Below are 24,430 nucleotides of genomic sequence, written 5' to 3' on the forward strand. Positions count from 1 at the left end.
ATACGCTAGACAGCAGTAGTCAATGAGGGGAAAAATCAGTGTCTCAACTAGTTTGATTTTCAGCTGTTGCGATAGAAAATTTTTATGAAACTTGAGTTTATGCAGGGTATAGTGGACTTTTTGAGATATTGCAGCCACTTGACGATTTCAAGAAAGATTCGTGCTTATAATAACACTCAGATTTTTCGCCTCAAAGACATAAGGCAGTGGGCTCCCATTGATTACAATTGGGCCCAAACTGTGCAAATCGATAGACCTGACATAAGCGTCGCTGCCTAGGATCATAACCTTAGACTTCGCGAGATTAAGTTTCAAATCATTGGCGTTAGCGTAATTGAAAATGGCGGTTGCATCCACAGCAATTTACTCGAGTCCAAGCACGATGTTCGATGGAGGAATTGACACGTAAATTTGTGTATCATCAGCGAATACCATATGTTCAGTATATCTAAGTGAGAGACCTACGTCATTGATGAATAGTGAAAACAAAAGTGGCCCAAAAACGGAGCCTTGGGGTACACCTGATGTGATTTGTTGCCATTCCGATACGTGATTGTTCTCGTCGATAACTGCTTGCTTACGGCCAGTTAAATAATAGAAAAACCAAGATAACGTTGCATCAGAAAACCCTAGTGATTTGAGTTTAGCGAGGAGACGCGTGTGAGAAACAGTATCGAAGGCCTTCCTGAAATCGAACAATATGAGAATGGTGATCATATGCTCGTCAATTCCGTTTCGAATATCATCTCCTACTTTTAATAATGCCGATTGGGTACTATGGTTCGGGCGATACCCAGATTGTCTTGAATCAAGGAAATTCATTTCATCGAGATAAGACCTGATTTGTTGGAGAACAACTTTCTCAAAGATCTTGGAGAGCTCGGACAGATTTGCAATAGAACGCGTGTCTGATGGTGATAGCGAAGTTCTAATCTTGGACAAAGGCCCTACATAAGCACGAAGCCAAGCCAGTGGGAAATAACCCAGTCGAATGGACTCGTTAAATAAGGTCATAAGACTAATGAATATTACTGATAATGCAGTATTGATGCAGAAAAGCGAGATACCGTCAGGTCACGCGGAGTAGGAAAAAGGTGAGGAAGCATTGATTATTTCTAGAATTTTCTCAGGAGCGATAGGAGAAAGTGAAAAGTGGAACTGGGAAACAGAAACAGAGGAAATAGCAGTAGTAAAATCATCGTGCGTGCATGCGGAAGCAGAATTTGAAATAGACGAATAAAAGTTATTAAGGGGTATGGCCGCTGTAAATTTTTTGAAAAATCGATTTTTTTTTTTGTTGGCTTCAAAAATAGTTTAAACCCTCTAGAATAAGGAAAAAAAGGTCCCGTGCGAGAAAAATTTTTTTTTGGCCCCCAAATCATCTTCAAGCGGAAAAACTGTCCTAGATATCGCGATGGATATCGCTGTTTGCACATTCAATGGCGGCCTTACCAACGTCTTGCAAATATTCAAGATATTCATACAAGATATTCACATACAACAGCACAAGAAAACAAATTTGAACTAACTGGTGATAAGAGGAATTAACGACATCAGAGTCAGGGCGGCTAGGTGGTCTAGTGGAGTGAGGCTCCGGTAAAGCATCGCTAGATACCAGGTTCGATTCCTGGCTCCGTTGTTAATTTTTCGAATTTACCAGTTTTTCAAATTTATATCTTGAAATATTCAAGATGTTGGAGGTGGAAATTGGTGTACAGTTATATAATTTCTGCATCGAAGCCGACGCCAAACGCATTACACACGCGGAGACATATCTGAGCGACGCGGAAAAAAGTGCGCGTGCGCTCCAAAAATCTACCAGGAAAGACGAAGAAGACGAAAATTTGGCCATCGAAGGACAAATGTATGGTGCTGGGATTGCAGACGAACGGTAAAATTTTTTTTTACCTCCTTTTTTTTATTTTTTCCAATAAAAAACTATTCGCAAAACTTTAAAGGCGTTTTTCTCGAAACACGGTTTTTCAAAATGGCACGCAGCATCACTCGAACAATTTTCATTTTTTTTACTTAAAATTTTGACCAGATGTGAACATTAACATTATCTTGAGAATGTCGATCGGGATTTTCAATAACTTTATTTATTGATTTTTGATTAACAAAAAACTAGCCATTTTTTTGTCAAAAATCAATTTTTTTTTTTCAAACGCACGCCAAATCCACAAAAGTTGATAATTTTCAAAATCCGATCGACATTCTCTAGCTATAAGCCTCTAGATTGATGGTTCTTTTTTTTTTGTTCTAGATTCAAAAGTGCACCATTGGTGCTGCGTGCCGCGGAGCCCTGCAAGCAAAACATGCCCCGGGAAGATAGCTGTGGAACCGCCATTTTGTTTTTTTTTGCTGTAAAAAAATTTGATAATAAAGTTTAATGTATGCCCGATTACACCCTTAAAAGTTTTTTTTCAATTACTTTCAATTTTGGAAGCAAAAAATTCGTGAAAAAACCCTTTTTTTCTGGACCGTTACAGTGGCGTTACCCCTTAAGCTCGTCGGTAGTAAGTAGTAGGGTTATGAGAGTTCTGCGTAGAAACACCTTCTTTACCGACCGAGCCGACCAGTCCGCCTATACATTCTCCCCAGACTCAAACCCTTTTCCGCTCCGCGCAGCCCAGACTCAAACCCTTTTCCGCGACGACGTCACAGTCTGCCGTACCGCAGGTCAAAACCGTGCAACCTAACCGACAGTTGTATCGATCGAGGGTCAAAATCGTGCTGTTTTACCGACAATCTTACCGACCGAAGGTCTGTAGTGCTTGCCTGCCAACGGTAGAGGGCGCAGCGGGGGGCGAGAACTTTTTTACCGTCCCGCATCTCCCACGATAGGACTGCTGATGTGTAACATGAACCACTCCGAATTCCTTTCCCACGGTAGGACTGCTGACGTGTAACGTCAACCACCTCACATTCCTTTCCCACCTTATCAACCACGTGACATTCCAAAATTAATGGTTCCGAGAATTGTTTGTCTCAACGTCGCACCGAGATCCTTTGTCCGCAGGCCGCTCGCCGTCGAAACTTGTCGAACGCATTGTTTTGTCTAACCACCTTATCAACCACGTGACATTCCAAAATTAATGGTTCCGAGAATCGTGTTTCACTTATTCGGATGTCGGTTTGATATCAACCACCTCACATTCCTTTCCCACCTTATCAACCACGTGACATTCCAAAATTAATGGTTCCGAGAATTAGTCGCGGTACAGAGCCATGGATCTGCGGTGTCGGGTTACTATCGCTCTTGGAATGCCAAAAGGTGCGCGCGCATCCGTACAGCTGCCCTATAAAAAGGACGCTCATCACTGCAAACGATCATTACGTCACAAGCTGTCAAGCATACGTGGGGAAAAAGCTCAAGATGGAATCCGCGAAGTGTTTGAGATTGATCGATGTTATGGAATCGGCGTTCAAGATTTTATCGGAAAAATCGTCGCTGGCAGAGATTGCAGAATGGATTCGACTCGGAACCCAAAATATCAGGCTTTTGAATAAAACCTTACGCAACAACGCCTCAACGATCGGGGAGAAGACAAGAATTTTGACTACAATTGGAATTCTGAAATCGTTGACAGTCAAATTTCAACAATTGCAGAAAGTGGGTGACGGATTACGAAGCCGGCGAAGAAGCGATCGAGTACGGTGGGAAGATTTGGAATCAGCTTTCGAGAGTAGAATTCGAACTGGATCCATCGTCAATTTGAAGCATAAAGATGTGGAGAGATTTCTAGAAGACGCAAAGGTACTAGCTGTGACGAGGCTGAAAAACGCTCTGAAGAAAGACAGGAGCTTGAAAGCCAACGTTATCCTGGCTTGTAAATTTGAAGTTAGAAAAGATGATCGCACGGTGGAAGAGATCAAATTTTTTAATACAAGAAATGAAATCATCCTCCAGACAACGGATATCAACGAATGGTTCATCGAAAACGCGACGGAGCGTTTGTTGAAAAAGGTGGAAGATTTCCAGGAGAGAGACTCAGGCTGGTCGCTGACCGAAATAATCAATTTGACTGTGAATATCAACAAGTACGTGCCACTACGAGGCGGTGTCTTCACATACACACCACTACCGAAAGATATTCAAGATAAGAAGGCTGTCGTCAACATCCGTAACAGAGACGCGTATTGCTTCCTCTGGTCGGTCACCGCAGCCCTCTTTCCAGCCCACAACAAAAATCCCAATGAAATTACTTCGTATCCACATTTCAGCTCAGTGCTACACTACGACGGTTTGCATTTTCCAATGTCTCTAGACAAAAACACCATTTCAAAAGTTGAGAAGCTTAACGGCCTTTCAATTAACGTTTATGGTATAGTCCAAGGTGATCGGAAAAAAAGTGAAATAGTACCGATTCACCTGAGTCAGAATGAGTCTGATAAACCTGTAATTCATCTTTTGGCGGTCGAAACTGAAATCCCTGATGATGATGATGATGATGATGATGATATGGTAAATTATGAAAAAAATAGAATCTTTCATTTTGCATGGATTCGAAATTTATCGCGGTTGACGAGTTCTCAAATTTCCAAACGCAATGGTCGTACTTGGTTGTGCGATAGATGTTTGACTTACTTTCATTCTGAAGAGTGTTTAACAAAGCACAATGTAGATTGCATGAATTTAAACAAAACCAAAGTTATTCTACCTACAGATGAGGAAAAAATTCTAAAATTTAAAAATTTCAAGCACAAAGAAACCGTTCCGTTCTGCATTTACGCGGATCTCGAATGTTTACTGCAACCCACACATGAAAGTTTTGGGGAAAATAGAATAATTTATCAGAAGCATCTTCCGTATAGTATAGCTTACTATCTACATTGCGCGTTTGACGATTCGCTTTCAAAATTCAAAATTAATCGTGGAGAAACTTGCATCCAATGGTTTGTGAACGAGTTAAAGGAATTGGCACTTTCGTTAGAGGGATATTACAAGACTGTTGTACCGATGGAACCACTAAATTTCAATCAGATCAACGAATTTGATTTGTCGGCGGTCTGTCATATTTGTGAAAAACCGTTTACGCTCACAGACGTGAAACATCGGGATCACTGTCATTTCACAGGAAAGTACCGTGGTGCTGCTCACCGCAGCTGTAATCTAAATTACCAAAATTCGCACACCATCCCAGTGATATTCCACAATCTTTCGGGTTACGATTCGCATTTTCTGATCAAAGCCCTGGGTACGTCATTCGAAGGTACTGTTAAACTATTACCTGTCAACAAAGAAAAGTACATTTCCTTCACTAAATTCGTTAAGGGAACGGATGTAACGTTCCGTTTCATAGATTCGTACCGTTTCATGCCTAGCAGCCTCGATAAATTATCATCGTATCTGGACGATTGCCGAAAAACAATAACACGTAAATTCTGCAGTAGCTTGAACAAATTTCGGTTATTGACTAGGAAAGGTGCCTTCCCGTACGAATACATAGACAGTTGGGAGAAGCTCGAGGAGAAACATTTACCAGCCAAAGAACAGTTTTATTCAAAATTGAACGACCGGAATATATCAGACGACGATTACGCACATGCGTGCGACGTATGGCAAACTTTTAACGTCCAAACTTTGGGAGAGTATTCGGACTTGTATTTACAGACGGACGTGTTTTTACTGGCTGACGTTTTTCAAAATCCAAATCTTGGTTCTCATCCATGTTAAATGTAATGAATAATAAATTTTCTCGGGAACTTGGACAGAATTGATCAGATTCAATTTATCAAAATTTGCAACGTTTCGTTGGTTTTATTTATTTTCCAACTTCATCAGGCAAGCTGTAACAGATGTACATAAACTTTAAAATTAAGTTGCATAAAACAATAGACATGATACATGTAAGTTACAAATTCAGAAATAATAAACTAAACAAAATTGCAAAATATTTACTTTTGAGGTTAAATCGTCGTTAAAATCCTCTGGTCCATAACATCCAGTCAAAATTATGTTTAAATAAGACTAGACAGATATATACATTTTTGTTTTTTTGATAAAATTATAAAGTCATTGTGCCAATAAATTAATTTGAATAAAATAAAATGGACAAATATGATGATGGACAAATACACATGTCAAACGTAGTGACTCTTAAATCACAGACTGTACTGCTCTCACACAGTGTGATAGTACGTGTGGAGGTCGCATTATCTGTATTGTCAACATGACTCTGTTGTCCATGACTAGTACTGTTTATATTGTGCGCGAAAGTTCAACCTCTAAGTAAAATAAAAATATTTACTATGACTTCACTAAATCCTTGACCTCATTTATCAGGTCACTGTAAATTGTACTAAGATTTTGCGTGTCGGATCTAAAATTGACACAATTCATCGCCTTAATAAAAATCATTTCACTTAGGTTTCTCTTTATGTAATTTTTCTCCAGATCTAAAATCTCCACATCATCGAACTGAAAGTTATGACCATCTTCAACAAAGTGATGTTCCGCTAATGCTGTTTTGTTGTTTTTTATGAACTTCTCAGGTCTGCAGTCAAGTTTGTGTTGTCTCACTCTGGTTTTTAATTTTTGCCTGGTTTGTCCAACGTACCATTTCCCACACGAGCACGGAATCCTGTATACTAGGCCAGATCTATCTTCTTTCTTCACTTTGTCTTTTAGCCGGGAAAATAGATCCTTAACCTTGAATACATTATAGAATACCAACTTGCAGTTGGTGTGCCTGAATAAAGATCCCAGTCTTGGTGACAAGCCTTTTATGTAGGGAAATCTGCTAAACGACCAATTCTTGTTGACATTGTTGCTCCTGATGTTGTTTTTAATCCTCTCGGACACAATTTTCTCACACTTGCTGATGACCTTGTTTGGATAATTGTTAGATGACAGTAATTTTCTAACCATGCGAATACTTTCCTTGGTCTTGTTCACATGACTCAAGCGCATGGCTCTGTTCAAAAACCCTTTTGCAACCCCCAATTTCTGGCTCAATGGATGATTGGAATTAAAATTCAAAATTCTTCCTGAGCTGTAAGGTTTCTTGAACCAAGAAGTTATAAGATCACCATCTTCTGATCTTTCTATTAGTATGTCCAAAAAAGGCAACTTCCCGTTATTCTCAACTTCCAAGGTAAACTGGATGTCCTTGTCAACACTATTAAACACATCTAAGATGATGTCTACTTTATCCTTTGGAACTACTGCGAAGAGATCATCAACATACGACTTAATAATTGGAATTTCAAAGTCAAGGTGAGTCAACGCCATTGAAACAACATAATCTACTGCAATAATGGCAATTGAAGGACTTGCTGGACTCCCCATCGCACATCCTTCCTTCTGAAGGTAAAAATTGCCATCAAACACGAAATATCCCGAGTCGTAACAAAAATCAATAAGCTCTAGTAGAGTAGTCTGGTCCAATTGCACAAATTTCTGGATTTCATCCCACCGCTCAATGATGATTTTCCTTATTAAACTGTTATGAACATTGGTAAAAAGAGATACTACGTCCAGTGATATTAAAACATGGTCTTCGTTTGCCTTTTTCAGTTTGATTTGGTCTAAAAAATGAAATGAGTCTGTCACATTATATTTCAGACTCATTACGAACGGTAGCAGACTCTTGTGAACAAAATTGGCGATCTCATAACCTGGTGATCCTATGCTACTGACCACTGGTCTGAGTTTACACCCAGGTTTGTGGGTTTTCCTTAAGCCATAAATTCTTGGTGCCAATGCACTGTAAGTTCGCATTAGCTTACCTTGGATGTTGTCAAGGATACCAATATCTACAAGCTTCTTTATTAAGCGGTTGCTTATGTTTTGTAGCTTTGACGTAGGATCTCTTTTGATCTTTTCATATGTTTTACGATCGCCAACCAACTTATTCATTTCTGTGAGGTATTCTTCTTTGTGCATGACCACTGTTGAATTGCCTTTATCTGAGCGCATTACTAAGAGATCTTCATGTTGTTTAAAGAAATTTCTTGTGACTTTGATATTTTTAACTAGGTTGAAGTTTTTCTTGTGATTGCTGTTACTTCTACGCTGATATTTAATGTGATTTGTCACAATGTTTACACCTCTTGCTCTCAGATTATTTTTCACTTCCGTCAAACCCTCGTTGGATAACTCGTCATCTTTCACTTTGTCGATACATCCCTCCAGATCATTTCAGACGCATAAGACAAGATTTCGATATAAGTACATGTAAGATGGTTAAAGACTTAACCCGTTGCCATAAGAAACTAGCCAACATGAGGAATAGACGGAATTTCTTACTCAGATGTCGAGCCAACAACTTAATTCCTCTACATATTTTTAATAAGGTGGACTACATTTACACCGTCTGTTTAGATGATCACCCGTTTGGAAGAGAAGTTAGTCACGTATTGTTGAGTACTAGAACCAAGCTACTAAATCTAGAAATCAAGATTACCTTATGGAAGATTGACAATTTACTACGTACGATAGATAACCTCAAAAGAAACGTAGAGTCCCGTTTTCCATTAGTTTTATGGATGCAAACTTTGAACAAGCTCCATAATTACTACGAGAGCAATTTTAAGAAAATAAAAAAACAAAACATCAAAAAGTTTGGGAAGCTACAAGACAAGATGACTGACAATGTAGAACAAAAAGTTGGAAACAGAATTTATAATTTCACTGATACAGTTTTACCATCAGAAGTCCAGAAGATCTTAGAGTTAGATTTTAACTATGGGCTACCAACAACGAATATCAATCAACCGGTCGTTACAATTATTAAGGATCTGGAGGGATGTATCGACAAAGTGAAAGATGACGAGTTATCCAACGAGGGTTTGACGGAAGTGAAAAATAATCTGAGAGCAAGAGGTGTAAACATTGTGACAAATCACATTAAATATCAGCGTAGAAGTAACAGCAATCACAAGAAAAACTTCAACCTAGTTAAAAATATCAAAGTCACAAGAAATTTCTTTAAACAACATGAAGATCTCTTAGTAATGCGCTCAGATAAAGGCAATTCAACAGTGGTCATGCACAAAGAAGAATACCTCACAGAAATGAATAAGTTGGTTGGCGATCGTAAAACATATGAAAAGATCAAAAGAGATCCTACGTCAAAGCTACAAAACATAAGCAACCGCTTAATAAAGAAGCTTGTAGATATTGGTATCCTTGACAACATCCAAGGTAAGCTAATGCGAACTTACAGTGCATTGGCACCAAGAATTTATGGCTTAAGGAAAACCCACAAACCTGGGTGTAAACTCAGACCAGTGGTCAGTAGCATAGGATCACCAGGTTATGAGATCGCCAATTTTGTTCACAAGAGTCTGCTACCGTTCGTAATGAGTCTGAAATATAATGTGACAGACTCATTTCATTTTTTAGACCAAATCAAACTGAAAAAGGCAAACGAAGACCATGTTTTAATATCACTGGACGTAGTATCTCTTTTTACCAATGTTCATAACAGTTTAATAAGGAAAATCATCATTGAGCGGTGGGATGAAATCCAGAAATTTGTGCAATTGGACCAGACTACTCTACTAGAGCTTATTGATTTTTGTTACGACTCGGGATATTTCGTGTTTGATGGCAATTTTTACCTTCAGAAGGAAGGATGTGCGATGGGGAGTCCAGCAAGTCCTTCAATTGCCATTATTGCAGTAGATTATGTTGTTTCAATGGCGTTGACTCACCTTGACTTTGAAATTCCAATTATTAAGTCGTATGTTGATGATCTCTTCGCAGTAGTTCCAAAGGATAAAGTAGACATCATCTTAGATGTGTTTAATAGTGTTGACAAGGACATCCAGTTTACCTTGGAAGTTGAGAATAACGGGAAGTTGCCTTTTTTGGACATACTAATAGAAAGATCAGAAGATGGTGATCTTATAACTTCTTGGTTCAAGAAACCTTACAGCTCAGGAAGAATTTTGAATTTTAATTCCAATCATCCATTGAGCCAGAAATTGGGGGTTGCAAAAGGGTTTTTGAACAGAGCCATGCGCTTGAGTCATGTGAACAAGACCAAGGAAAGTATTCGCATGGTTAGAAAATTACTGTCATCTAACAATTATCCAAACAAGGTCATCAGCAAGTGTGAGAAAATTGTGTCCGAGAGGATTAAAAACAACATCAGGAGCAACAATGTCAACAAGAATTGGTCGTTTAGCAGATTTCCCTACATAAAAGGCTTGTCACCAAGACTGGGATCTTTATTCAGGCACACCAACTGCAAGTTGGTATTCTATAATGTATTCAAGGTTAAGGATCTATTTTCCCGGCTAAAAGACAAAGTGAAGAAAGAAGATAGATCTGGCCTAGTATACAGGATTCCGTGCTCGTGTGGGAAATGGTACGTTGGACAAACCAGGCAAAAATTAAAAACCAGAGTGAGACAACACAAACTTGACTGCAGACCTGAGAAGTTCATAAAAAACAACAAAACAGCATTAGCGGAACATCACTTTGTTGAAGATGGTCATAACTTTCAGTTCGATGATGTGGAGATTTTAGATCTGGAGAAAAATTACATAAAGAGAAACCTAAGTGAAATGATTTTTATTAAGGCGATGAATTGTGTCAATTTTAGATCCGACACGCAAAATCTTAGTACAATTTACAGTGACCTGATAAATGAGGTCAAGGATTTAGTGAAGTCATAGTAAATATTTTTATTTTACTTAGAGGTTGAACTTTCGCGCACAATATAAACAGTACTAGTCATGGACAACAGAGTCATGTTGACAATACAGATAATGCGACCTCCACACGTACTATCACACTGTGTGAGAGCAGTACAGTCTGTGATTTAAGAGTCACTACGTTTGACATGTGTATTTGTCCATCATCATATTTGTCCATTTTATTTTATTCAAATTAATTTATTGGCACAATGACTTTATAATTTTATCAAAAAAACAAAAATGTATATATCTGTCTAGTCTTATTTAAACATAATTTTGACTGGATGTTATGGACCAGAGGATTTTAACGACGATTTAACCTCAAAAGTAAATATTTTGCAATTTTGTTTAGTTTATTATTTCTGAATTTGTAACTTACATGTATCATGTCTATTGTTTTATGCAACTTAATTTTAAAGTTTATGTACATCTGTTACAGCTTGCCTGATGAAGTTGGAAAATAAATAAAACCAACGAAACGTTGCAAATTTTGATAAATTGAATCTGATCAATTCTGTCCAAGTTCCCGAGAAAATTTATTATTCATTACATTTAACATGGATGAGAACCAAGATTTGGATTTTGAAAAACGTCAGCCAGTAAAAACACGTCCGTCTGTAAATACAAGTCCGAATACTCTCCCAAAGTTTGGACGTTAAAAGTTTGCCATACGTCGCACGCATGTGCGTAATCGTCGTCTGATATATTCCGGTCGTTCAATTTTGAATAAAACTGTTCTTTGGCTGGTAAATGTTTCTCCTCGAGCTTCTCCCAACTGTCTATGTATTCGTACGGGAAGGCACCTTTCCTAGTCAATAACCGAAATTTGTTCAAGCTACTGCAGAATTTACGTGTTATTGTTTTTCGGCAATCGTCCAGATACGATGATAATTTATCGAGGCTGCTAGGCATGAAACGGTACGAATCTATGAAACGGAACGTTACATCCGTTCCCTTAACGAATTTAGTGAAGGAAATGTACTTTTCTTTGTTGACAGGTAATAGTTTAACAGTACCTTCGAATGACGTACCCAGGGCTTTGATCAGAAAATGCGAATCGTAACCCGAAAGATTGTGGAATATCACTGGGATGGTGTGCGAATTTTGGTAATTTAGATTACAGCTGCGGTGAGCAGCACCACGGTACTTTCCTGTGAAATGACAGTGATCCCGATGTTTCACGTCTGTGAGCGTAAACGGTTTTTCACAAATATGACAGACCGCCGACAAATCAAATTCGTTGATCTGATTGAAATTTAGTGGTTCCATCGGTACAACAGTCTTGTAATATCCCTCTAACGAAAGTGCCAATTCCTTTAACTCGTTCACAAACCATTGGATGCAAGTTTCTCCACGATTAATTTTGAATTTTGAAAGCGAATCGTCAAACGCGCAATGTAGATAGTAAGCTATACTATACGGAAGATGCTTCTGATAAATTATTCTATTTTCCCCAAAACTTTCATGTGTGGGTTGCAGTAAACATTCGAGATCCGCGTAAATGCAGAACGGAACGGTTTCTTTGTGCTTGAAATTTTTAAATTTTAGAATTTTTTCCTCATCTGTAGGTAGAATAACTTTGGTTTTGTTTAAATTCATGCAATCTACATTGTGCTTTGTTAAACACTCTTCAGAATGAAAGTAAGTCAAACATCTATCGCACAACCAAGTACGACCATTGCGTTTGGAAATTTGAGAACTCGTCAACCGCGATAAATTTCGAATCCATGCAAAATGAAAGATTCTATTTTTTTCATAATTTACCATATCATCATCATCATCATCATCATCATCAGGGATTTCAGTTTCGACCGCCAAAAGATGAATTACAGGTTTATCAGACTCATTCTGACTCAGGTGAATCGGTACTATTTCACTTTTTTTCCGATCACCTTGGACTATACCATAAACGTTAATTGAAAGGCCGTTAAGCTTCTCAACTTTTGAAATGGTGTTTTTGTCTAGAGACATTGGAAAATGCAAACCGTCGTAGTGTAGCACTGAGCTGAAATGTGGATACGAAGTAATTTCATTGGGATTTTTGTTGTGGGCTGGAAAGAGGGCTGCGGTGACCGACCAGAGGAAGCAATACGCGTCTCTGTTACGGATGTTGACGACAGCCTTCTTATCTTGAATATCTTTCGGTAGTGGTGTGTATGTGAAGACACCGCCTCGTAGTGGCACGTACTTGTTGATATTCACAGTCAAATTGATTATTTCGGTCAGCGACCAGCCTGAGTCTCTCTCCTGGAAATCTTCCACCTTTTTCAACAAACGCTCCGTCGCGTTTTCGATGAACCATTCGTTGATATCCGTTGTCTGGAGGATGATTTCATTTCTTGTATTAAAAAATTTGATCTCTTCCACCGTGCGATCATCTTTTCTAACTTCAAATTTACAAGCCAGGATAACGTTGGCTTTCAAGCTCCTGTCTTTCTTCAGAGCGTTTTTCAGCCTCGTCACAGCTAGTACCTTTGCGTCTTCTAGAAATCTCTCCACATCTTTATGCTTCAAATTGACGATGGATCCAGTTCGAATTCTACTCTCGAAAGCTGATTCCAAATCTTCCCACCGTACTCGATCGCTTCTTCGCCGGCTTCGTAATCCGTCACCCACTTTCTGCAATTGTTGAAATTTGACTGTCAACGATTTCAGAATTCCAATTGTAGTCAAAATTCTTGTCTTCTCCCCGATCGTTGAGGCGTTGTTGCGTAAGGTTTTATTCAAAAGCCTGATATTTTGGGTTCCGAGTCGAATCCATTCTGCAATCTCTGCCAGCGACGATTTTTCCGATAAAATCTTGAACGCCGATTCCATAACATCGATCAATCTCAAACACTTCGCGGATTCCATCTTGAGCTTTTTCCCCACGTATGCTTGACAGCTTGTGACGTAATGATCGTTTGCAGTGATGAGCGTCCTTTTTATAGGGCAGCTGTACGGATGCGCGCGCACCTTTTGGCATTCCAAGAGCGATAGTAACCCGACACCGCAGATCCATGGCTCTGTACCGCGACTAATTCTCGGAACCATTAATTTTGGAATGTCACGTGGTTGATAAGGTGGGAAAGGAATGTGAGGTGGTTGATATCAAACCGACATCCGAATAAGTGAAACACGATTCTCGGAACCATTAATTTTGGAATGTCACGTGGTTGATAAGGTGGTTAGACAAAACAATGCGTTCGACAAGTTTCGACGGCGAGCGGCCTGCGGACAAAGGATCTCGGTGCGACGTTGAGACAAACAATTCTCGGAACCATTAATTTTGGAATGTCACGTGGTTGATAAGGTGGGAAAGGAATGTGAGGTGGTTGACGTTACACGTCAGCAGTCCTACCGTGGGAAAGGAATTCGGAGTGGTTCATGTTACACATCAGCAGTCCTATCGTGGGAGATGCGGGACGGTAAAAAAGTTCTCGCCCCCCGCTGCGCCCTCTACCGTTGGCAGGCAAGCACTACAGACCTTCGGTCGGTAAGATTGTCGGTAAAACAGCACGATTTTGACCCTCGATCGATACAACTGTCGGTTAGGTTGCACGGTTTTGACCTGCGGTACGGCAGACTGTGACGTCGTCGCGGAAAAGGGTTTGAGTCTGGGCTGCGCGGAGCGGAAAAGGGTTTGAGTCTGGGGAGAATGTATAGGCGGACTGGTCGGCTCGGTCGGTAAAGAAGGTGTTTCTACGCAGAACTCTCATAGCCCTACTACTGTAGTAAAAAAATGTAGTGGCGAAGATAATGTGGATTTGATAAGGCCCAAACGCGCAAGCGCTTTTCACATCATGGCGGGATCTTGGATTTCAGATAAAGTGTTATAATCATGCGTACTCTTTGCGTTTTTTATGTCAACAGCTAGTTTGTTACGGGTATTCTTATGAATTTCGAAGGCGAGTAAACTATTTGATCTCTTTGCTTGTTTATAGAGCGCGTTCCGATCTCCAATGCGTCTTTTTAAATCATCGGATAGCCATGGAACTGGAGGCTTTGTAGCAATGAACGAAGAGATCGGAGCATGAATATTGAGCGAGTTGATAAGCGATGACGAGAGAACCTCAACAAGATTGTCAATTTCAAAATTCGACTCACAACTTATGCAAGAGATTGCATTACGCTCTATCAAAGAGTCACTAACAAGGAAGGTCACCTTACTGTACCCCCACAACCTGGGTCAACAAAATTATATTTTGTAGTTCACACCAAAGTATAAACCCTCACAAAAAATTAGCGGCCCACTCGCATATTTAAGGGGTGAAATTAATTCTCAAAAATCGGTGGTTTTTTCGTTTTTCGCTGATATCTTCGAAACAAAAATAGATACGGCAAAACTTTAAATAGCAAAGTTGTTCATTTTTTAGTGCTCTGCAATAATATGTAGTCGAAAATTGGAAACAATTTTTTTATTTTTATTTATTTAAAAAAAATGTTTTTTAATATGTTTTTCGTTATTTGATCACTGAAAAAGTTCTTATTTCGCCTGAAAATTAAACAAGGTTGACAAATCCGTCAAACGGAATATGTTTATATTTATATATAGGTTTAGTAAATCCACATATGCTGTTCCACCCTTACCGTAAAATACTCATAAATCTTTTACATTTAGTTTAGTTTTGTGCATCCATTTTAGTACAAGCGAATAAGTATCACATCATTTTTTTTCATTTTATATAAAACTTTATTTAACATGCAAGTGGTTTTTTTATTTACTAGAAACCTTTAATTCATATATTATATAGCTATTAAAGTGTCTAGTACTCATGACAGGAAAAAAAGCAGACAATGCACTTATCAGTTTCTTCATTTCGTACTATGGAATGTATTCATTGCAATAATGATACTCCTCAAAGAAGTGTTTGAGACACAAAGGTTTCGTGCACCACGAACATGTTATAACAGCTAAATCACCACAAATGTGACATCGTGGTTCCGAATTATCTCCAAAACCAAACGTCACCGGATTGATGAACTCAGGGGGTGTTTTTTCTATGTACCCACTGTTGTACCATGCATATTTAAGCATATCAATATAACGTGGGGAAGACAGTCGATTGTGAACAAGTGACTGCAGTTTGATGATGTTATTCCTTAACTGCAGATTTATATCGCTACCAGAAAGAATTACTATAACTGAAAAATGCCGAACAAAATTTTTCCATATTCGAAAACCAAACACGTCTAATGGTTTTATTTGTCCTGTTGTCCCTTTTGGAATAATTTTTAATACAATTTTTTTGCTAGGAGAAGTTACTACATCAACTACTTCTGAACAGTGTCCACTCCAGGAGTCGATTAAAAGCGCACTGTTGTCGCCAACATTCGGAAAATATATTTCGGTTAGCCACTGTTTGAAATGATCTGTCGAAAAAACGAAAGAAATATTTAATTTGATTTGGTTCGCAATATTTAATATGCCACAAGAATGTGTAATTTAAATAGTTCTTACCTGATGTTAACTTTCCAGATTTCGATGCCGAAACAAAAACGTTTGTGGGTTTGAACAACGTTTTTTCTACGCGTGGGCCAAAATCACCACCGATTTCTTTTAATACAAGATATAACGGTGAAAGTAATTTTCTATCGGCGGATATCGTTGGTTGAATCGTATAAGAATGAGTTGTTGAAGACATCGATTGAACAACGCATTCAATTTCTTTTGATCCTTGGTTTGCAAGAGTGCGACCAGAATGCATTTCAAATTGAAATCCACTTTGATCTGAATTGTAAACGTTTTCGAGACCAAGGTCGTTGATAACAGATTTAATGTTATTTGTAAACTCTTCAGCCGTTTTTTTAAGATTTTTTGAGTCTTCTAAAGTTTTCCGGGTAATAAATTTTGTAATTTTCCGAGACGTAATGCGATGTGCTCTTTTGAACTTATTCACCCATTCTTTTGACGCTTTGAATCGTGCATCGGAATTCATGAAATTTTTATGTGCGGTCAAAGCCCATCATCGCAAATCAATATCGTGTTCTATCTTGCCACATTCAGTTGCTTCAAGGAAGCGATTTAAAGTATATTGAGATATTTCATTAAATTTTTCTTTAAAAGTCCCACCTTTATTGATTTGATGAGCCCAACGCTTCAATTGTGTTTTAGAAATTACTTTTTTAAAACGATGTGCAACTATACGAATATTTAAATTTTTTGTTTTTCCACTTCTCCAAAACTCCACAGCTTTCTTCTTGTAATCGAATGAAATCTCATCTTCATTTTTTGTACATTGAGAGTCATCTGCCTCATCAGATGAAATTGAATCCTATTCTAATTCACTGTCTTCTATACTTTCAGGCTCATGGTGTTTGTATTGTTCTTGAAATTCTAAACTTTCGTCTTCTTCAATTTCGATTTGAATGTATGTGTTTATGCTTTCAATTAAAAACTCTTTAATTGTATCCGCTAATTTCATTTCATTCTCATTCACTGGTGTTTCGGGAAAATTCATCATCATAAAATAAGTCGACAAAATATTTATGACAATCACGGGATTGATATACATTTTTGAAAAAGTTCACAGTATTCAATACGTTCTTAATAATGCACTCCTGTAACCAGAGAACTTTAATGAACGGAAACCGTCAATACTAACTTAAATGTGGCAAGAGTCAGTTTATATAGAGCCTCATTATTTACTGATATGACGGTATTAAACATCTCAGACAGGATATCATGAAAAAATAAAACGTATTTCAAACAGTCGACCTCACAGTTTGATTACGATAAGAACATGTAATCAGTCCATAGCTATAAAAAATTTTGCGTTCGAAAAAATAACTTTCCGGTTCCATGACCTCTTGAGACGTAAAAAACAAATGTAGATTGATATCATTAAATGTGGAGTCGGAACAATTGCGTTTTATTATAAAACGATAGAGAAAGATGTGTAAGAAAACCCGTTTATTTATGAAAATAAAAAACAAAAAATTCTATATAATTTCCGACTACATAATATTGCAGAGCACTGGAAAATGAACAACTTTGCTATTTAAAGTTTTGCCGTATCTATTTTTGTTTCAAAGATATCAGCGAGAAACGAAAAAACCACTGATTTTTGAGAATTAATTTCACCCCTTAAATATGCGAGTGGGCCGCTAATTTTTTGTGAGAGTTTCTACTTTGGTGTGAACTACAAAATATAATTTTGTTGACTCAGGTTGTGGGGGTACAGTAAGGTGACCTTCCTTGTAAGTGTAGCAAGCAAACTTGCGGTACTAAATTTTCTATAGTTCCAACGAACTAACCGCCGCGGTTGCACTGCGGAAACATCGAACTTAAAAAATAACTCTAAGAGATCGTGACCGGCAATGAAAGGGTATTCAGATTTACGGAACTTCGACATTTTATTAAGGTCATCGATAATAAGGACGTCAAACCATGAGTCGGTGGTGGCTGTGTGATATGTTGCTTCAGACTCCACAATATGTAACGCTCTGGATTGAAGAATATCGCGTAAGTATTTCGACTCAAAATGATCGCGCATAAGGTTACAATTTAGGTCTCCAGCAATGACTATATTTCTATAAGAGTGGGAGACACGGTCAAACGCTGATAAAAAGTCGTGAAATAAGAGGCCTTTCGGCCTCCTGTACATCGAAGTGAACAAAAGAGATTGCGTTTGATGAAGACGAATATCAATAATTAAAAATTCAGGAGAATTTGAGAACTGGCTTGGGGATGCAGCGAGCACATTTGTTTTGAGCGACTTATGGATGTAACAGGCAACGCCCTCACCTTCCTTGCCCTCGCGGTCATTTCGAATAATGAAATAATTATCCATATTTACAAGATCATCAAATATGTGGCCATGGAGCCATGTTTCACAGACAGATATAATGTGAAACTTGCGAGCCTCGAAGAAGAGACGAATAACGTTTATATGGCCGAGAAGCGAATTTGCGTTGAATTGTGCTACTTTCAGATGATTCAGGACTGAGTCACTAGTGGTTCTTATAGATACTTTATTGGAAGAAACATTGGCAGTATAAGTGTCGGCCAGTCAATCCAACTTGAGAAGGTCGTCATCGGTGGTAATATTGATGATGGGTTCACCGTCTCCACGTCGGACTGCAATCTGACCTGATTGCACCCAGACATACTGGAAAGATGTCTGTTTGACCTTCGCTTTAGTACGGCGTAGCAGACGATAAGTGTCAGGAGGTAGAAACTCGTTGATAAATACGTTTCCCTCCATGTCAATTTTAAAAACATCTTTGACGTTCAGAACCTTCTTTTTTTCTCGTTTTTTACACATAATAAAATCGCATACCCGAGGCGATTTGAGAGAAACGACGAACGACTGCTTAGCTGCAGGATCCTTATTCGGTTGATTGCTCGAACCAGCCACTGCTCTTTTATATAGCATTTTCCGTGCACTAAGGATGTCGATAGCTAGATCACTAACACCTAACGCATCAAAGACCTTGGTGGTGACTTCAAGGGTCGAGTCAGTGAAGCCTGAAGGAACTCCTGACATAGTTAAATCAGTCAAGCACTCAGCTGACTGAAAGAATGGTCTTAGACTTGTCAAAGCATGGCCGTTAAGCCCAATGGGAATGCAACTTGAGATGTCAATGATTTGCGATTTTAGTAAGAGATTATCACTCTCGATCTTGGCGGTTTCTTCTTTGGCGTACTTGGAGCATTCTTCGAGAGAGGAGATCCTGGAGATCAACATTTCTTGCGTGGCGGCTAGATCTGATATATGGCTTCTGAGCTCGACAATATTAAGTTCAACACCGGTTAAAGTCCCCTGGATTTGTTCGAGTTTTGAGTATGTAGAAGCACTCGACGCATTTAACTGCTGCTTGAGGTCATTTGTCGTAGCAGTTGACTCTAGTAATAGGCGCATGATGTCCTCGAGAGTCACCTTTGGTGAGCTCACATGCTCATGTAATAAAGAATTATTTCCCTTGGGTGGTGATCGCTGCGTGATTAAATAGCGTTGCATGGCACAATGATCGCAGCGAAAACCGTTGGTGCTACTGGGTTGGGTGGTATCATACGCGAATTTGTCAGCTGCACATGCCGTGTGGAACAGCAAGCCACAATCTCCGGTACATTTGATTGTTTCTCCGGCTCTAGTGAGTCGAGTACACACCGTGCACCGATTCGACATAGTAATTCAAATCAAAATAATTATCAGTGGCTAGCTTTTATTTGCACAACGCACATCGATCACGCATGCGCAGCCGTAACAATTGCAGAGCTGGAGAGAGGAATAGGAAGAACCAATAACACTTGACCGTGTTTGGTTCACACATACACTTGATAATATGATAGTATTGTGAGTCCAACGCTCGAAAAAGAAAGCAGGTGGAGTAAGTGTATATATGTGACTACACCCACAAAACGAATGAGCACTATCACAACAACGGATAATACTGACTTGACACAGCTGAGACGAAAAAAATATACATATAAACACTCGCGAGCCAGCTGCTATGACAGTTATGACTAACACAACGAAGACGAATTGCATATATAAATGAACACACACGAGTCGGCGGTACACAATTGAGAGGCACAATAGACTAACGTCTCACTACGAGGAAATCAAAGCGATGAAAATGGAATTGCCTAGAATCCAAAATGTAAAATGCAATAGACGACGACACTGCACAACATGGACGGACATTCCACGGCTATGGAAACATACGGCTTCGACTTAAAAAGTTGTGCACTTCGAAGTAATTTTCGATACACGATACTGCGGATAACCGTGAAAAACACTAGGCTTCGATTACAAGGCAACCGTCAACAGTAGAGATTGATTGATTGATTGATTTTATTACTATGCCCTAACAAGCTGTGGGGCGAAGGCAGATTAACATAAAGTAGAAATATAGTTATAGTGATATTACATTTATAAATTAAAGTAAAGTTAGCTTATAGGTAAATCTAGAGTAATTAATCGAGAAAAAAGATAAAATATAGAGAAACAAGTTGTTGACTTATGATAGTAATAATAGATAATTAATAATAGTTAAGTAATAGTACAACAGAGGACAACAGTAAGAGCTAGCTGATAGTTTAGTTATTATAGACAATAATGCTGCAAAATAGATAATCAAATAATCATTAAAGTAGAATTAGACGCTATGAAGCTTAAAACTATAATTCAGATCGTCGGAGATGATCAAAAAGTCTCGTTTTGAAAATATCTAACGAAGTAGATGAGGAAACTGATACAGGTAACGAATGCCACAAATAAGCGGCAGACAGGCGGAAAGTAGCAGTGCGGTGTAAAGGAATGCGAAGAACGGAATGAGACTGGGGAAGTCGCAAGGAGCATCGGAGACCATCGTCGACAAGTTGAACCAGTTCAGCAGGGTAGCGAGGGGAATGCATCGACAGTATCTTATATGTCGTAATGCCAAGAAAATATAAGCGACGGTTTCTCACGGATAACCATCCCAGACGCAGCCTAAACGGAGTGATGTGTTCATTTCGACGAATATCATAGATGAAACGAATGCAGCAATTGACTAGACGTTGAAGTTTAGTGTTAAGCTCGTCCATTAAGTCATTGAACACTAAGCAACAGTAGTCGAGTTGCGGGAAGATGAGAGTAGAAATAAGTTTGATTCTAAGCTGCGTTGAGAGCGAGTTCTTGTGGTATTTCAGTTTGTGGAGAATAGAGTGGACCTTCTGCGGCAGATGAGCAATATGCCTATTTCACGAGAGATCAGACGAGAAGTGGACACCAAGGTTACGTGTGTCAGAGACAAAGGGTAAACGAGAATCGCCAATAGCGATAGGAGGAAGATTTTGCAGGTCAATAGTTCGTATGTAGGCTCTGCTACCAAGAATCAGTATTTTAGATTTACTGATGTTCAAGGCTAAACCATTTGTAGCAGCAAACTGTGAAACAACCATAACATCGTATGCAATTTTAGTTAAGCCGTCATTGATTTCGGAGGGGGAGCAATGAAGATATATCTGTGTATCATCGGCAAAGATCATTCTGTATGTAAGGTTGATCATATCTAAGGTTAGTACCGATATGATTAATGAACAGGGAGAATAACAAAGGACCAAGAACAGATCCCTGTGGTACCCCCATTGATGTATCTAACCAAGCTGATCTACGCCCACACTGATCAACGACAGCCTGTGACCTCCCAGTGAGATATGATAAAAACCACGTGCAGGTTGCCTGTGAAAAACCAAGAGCTTTCAATTTCGTTAGAAGTAGCAGATGTGGCACGGTGTTGAAGGCCTTACTAAAATCGAAGAGCACCAGGATAGTCAGTTTTTTATTTTCGATGCCGAGTCTAATATCATCAGAAACTCTGAGTAGTGCGGTATGTGTACTGAATGTGGAACGAAAGCCAGACTGACGTGGATCAAGGATATCATTTCGTACTAAAAATCTCGTGATTTGGTCATGAATGAGCCGCTCGAATAACTTAGAGAATTCAGGTAGAATTGCAATGGGCCTTGTGTCCGACGGAGTACGAGGCGTCTTAACTTTTGATAGCGGCCGAAAGAGCGCTCTCTTCCACTGACTTGGAAAACGAGAGTGACGGATTGAAAAGTTGAAAATAGCCGCAAGATAGGACGATAGAGTTTGACGTGATTTCTAAACAAAATAGGGAGATGGAATCAGATCCAGAGCTTAGAGAGAAAGAAAGAGAGAGAGGGAGAGATAGATAGATAGTTTAATATGCCCTAGCACGCTATGGGACAACATATAATACATAGATTTATGTAGAGGATATTCTTGATGAATAGATAATTGTACAGGTGTAATAACAATATTAAAACTACTTAAAACTAAAGTTAATTGAAATGCTTGAAAAGAACTGAATATGGAAATAACAAAATAATAAATATATATGGGAATCGAATACAGAGTAATATAGTATAATGTTAGGCTCATAGGACTGGAAATCAAAGAAGGATATTGCAATGATATATTGTTGATATACACAGACCAGAGCCAACTAAGAAGAAATCTATCATAAACGAATAAAATCAAGCAAAGCCCAGTCGAGTATGTTCGAATATCGTTCTGAATGTATATGTAAATGTTTGAATTTAATCATGAAGTATTTCTGAAGACGCGTTTTAATATCGTTAAGTTATTTTGAACAACGATGGGTTTCGCAAAATTTCATTCGACTCTAGAAGCAACGTATAAGTTTTTATTTTTTACCTACTTAACAATAAGCCATGACTATGCTCGATATTTACCCCACATGTTTCGTGTTCATGTAATCGTTCCCATCAGCAATAAAGGGACTCATTAGTACATGAATGTCATCCTTTTTTAATACGGAAAAGAATAGTGTGCGGCTGATACAATTTAATTAAAGTTTCTTACATAAAACTATCCTGGACTCGCATAATTATTTCGCGAGGTTTTGGAATTTGGAGAAAAAGGATTCGCAGAAATTAAAAGAATGGGTGGCTGATTGATTTCTGCATGCAGACTGAATCGATGAAAACAATACAACAAGTTTGGCATGACAGAAGTTTTACTGAACTTTTAAACATTAGATACATCTAGCAAGAATATCAAGGTTTTGGATCAAGGATTCTGCTATAGGGAGGTTTCGTCGGACCAAAATATAACGTCTCTGATGTATAGATCCATTCTAAGGGCTTTCATTCGCTTCAGTTACAATTGCTCATATTAGCAATTTGATGAGCGCAATGCTATGACACTTGTAATCTATGGAGTATTTTCTCAATAAATATTAGTTTTCATCGTCGAGTAATACAACCTTAGTGATGGGAGTCTCGGAGATGCAAGTGTGAACGGATTACTTGAGAGCAATAGTTGAGTTACTATGAATTTACGTTAATGTTATCAGTTTCAACTGGAGAGAAGGAAGGCTGATGGGATGAAACTACGCATTAGGGGACTCCATATCTTGAACCGAAAAAATGTCTGCAACTTTGAATAGAATCCATGACCCGGAACCCTGATATTCTCCTCGTTAGTAATTTGAATTTCATAGCAGGCAGTTTATTTTGTGTACTTAGTATTCTTTTTGGTGTGGACAGGTAAATTCGTCGTCTTAAACGACGTTCGTTAAGTTAGCAAATCTACTTACAAATATCAAAATGATGTCTTTTGGATAATTAGCCGTTAATGAACCGCTAGTTAGCCGTGTTAAAATTTATTTTGATAAAAAATCAATGGCCCTACAAGATTTACAGAAAGATACCACAACTACTAATGAGATAACCATGAAGGGTTAAAGTTGGTAATTTTTAATGGGACTGTAATTTGCCGCTAACTAGCCCCTAATGATCAGCTGTAGTATTAATTCAGTTGAAGTTAAAATTTTTGATAAAACTTGAGGGTTATGCCTACTTCATACTGAGATAGCATAACCACGAGAAGAATAAACTACTACCTATGGGTTGATAGTAGGGAATTGTGAAAATAACCAAAATTTTCCGCTAACTAGTCGCTAGTAATCCATAGAATTTTGAAATATACTGGGATATGAATTTTTCGCAGTTATCTAACTAGTAATTGTGCTATCTTTTTGTGAAGTTTGCACTAACAAGTAGAGGCGACGGGCCCTCGTTGTCACAAAGTACTAGTTGTCACAAGATTTATATCTCCGCCGCTAAATATCGGAACTAGCGGTGCCATAGATTAAAGTTGTAGTGTACTCTTTGCAACAAATTAATGTTGTTAACTAGAATATCGCATCATATTCGGCCTCGCAGTCATTTGAAAACTATCTTCTAAATATTTTTTTCTCATTTTCTTGGCTGCATTGGCATATTTCGCAATAAAATAATCGGAAAGGTGATTCTTACTGC

At 38.5% G+C, this 24,430-nt stretch overlaps 1 protein-coding gene across 4 annotated transcripts in view; it reads right to left on the reverse strand.

The window, feature by feature from the left end:
* LOC124306077 (zinc finger protein interacting with ribonucleoprotein K-like) overlaps nt 1-24,430 on the reverse strand; it is a 139,979-nt gene that overhangs the window by 102,385 nt on the left and 13,164 nt on the right. The window lies entirely within an intron of this gene.

The sequence above is a fragment of the Neodiprion virginianus genome, chromosome 5, assembly GCF_021901495.1.
Source record: "Neodiprion virginianus isolate iyNeoVirg1 chromosome 5, iyNeoVirg1.1, whole genome shotgun sequence".
Classification (NCBI taxonomy): Eukaryota; Metazoa; Arthropoda; class Insecta; order Hymenoptera; family Diprionidae; genus Neodiprion; species Neodiprion virginianus.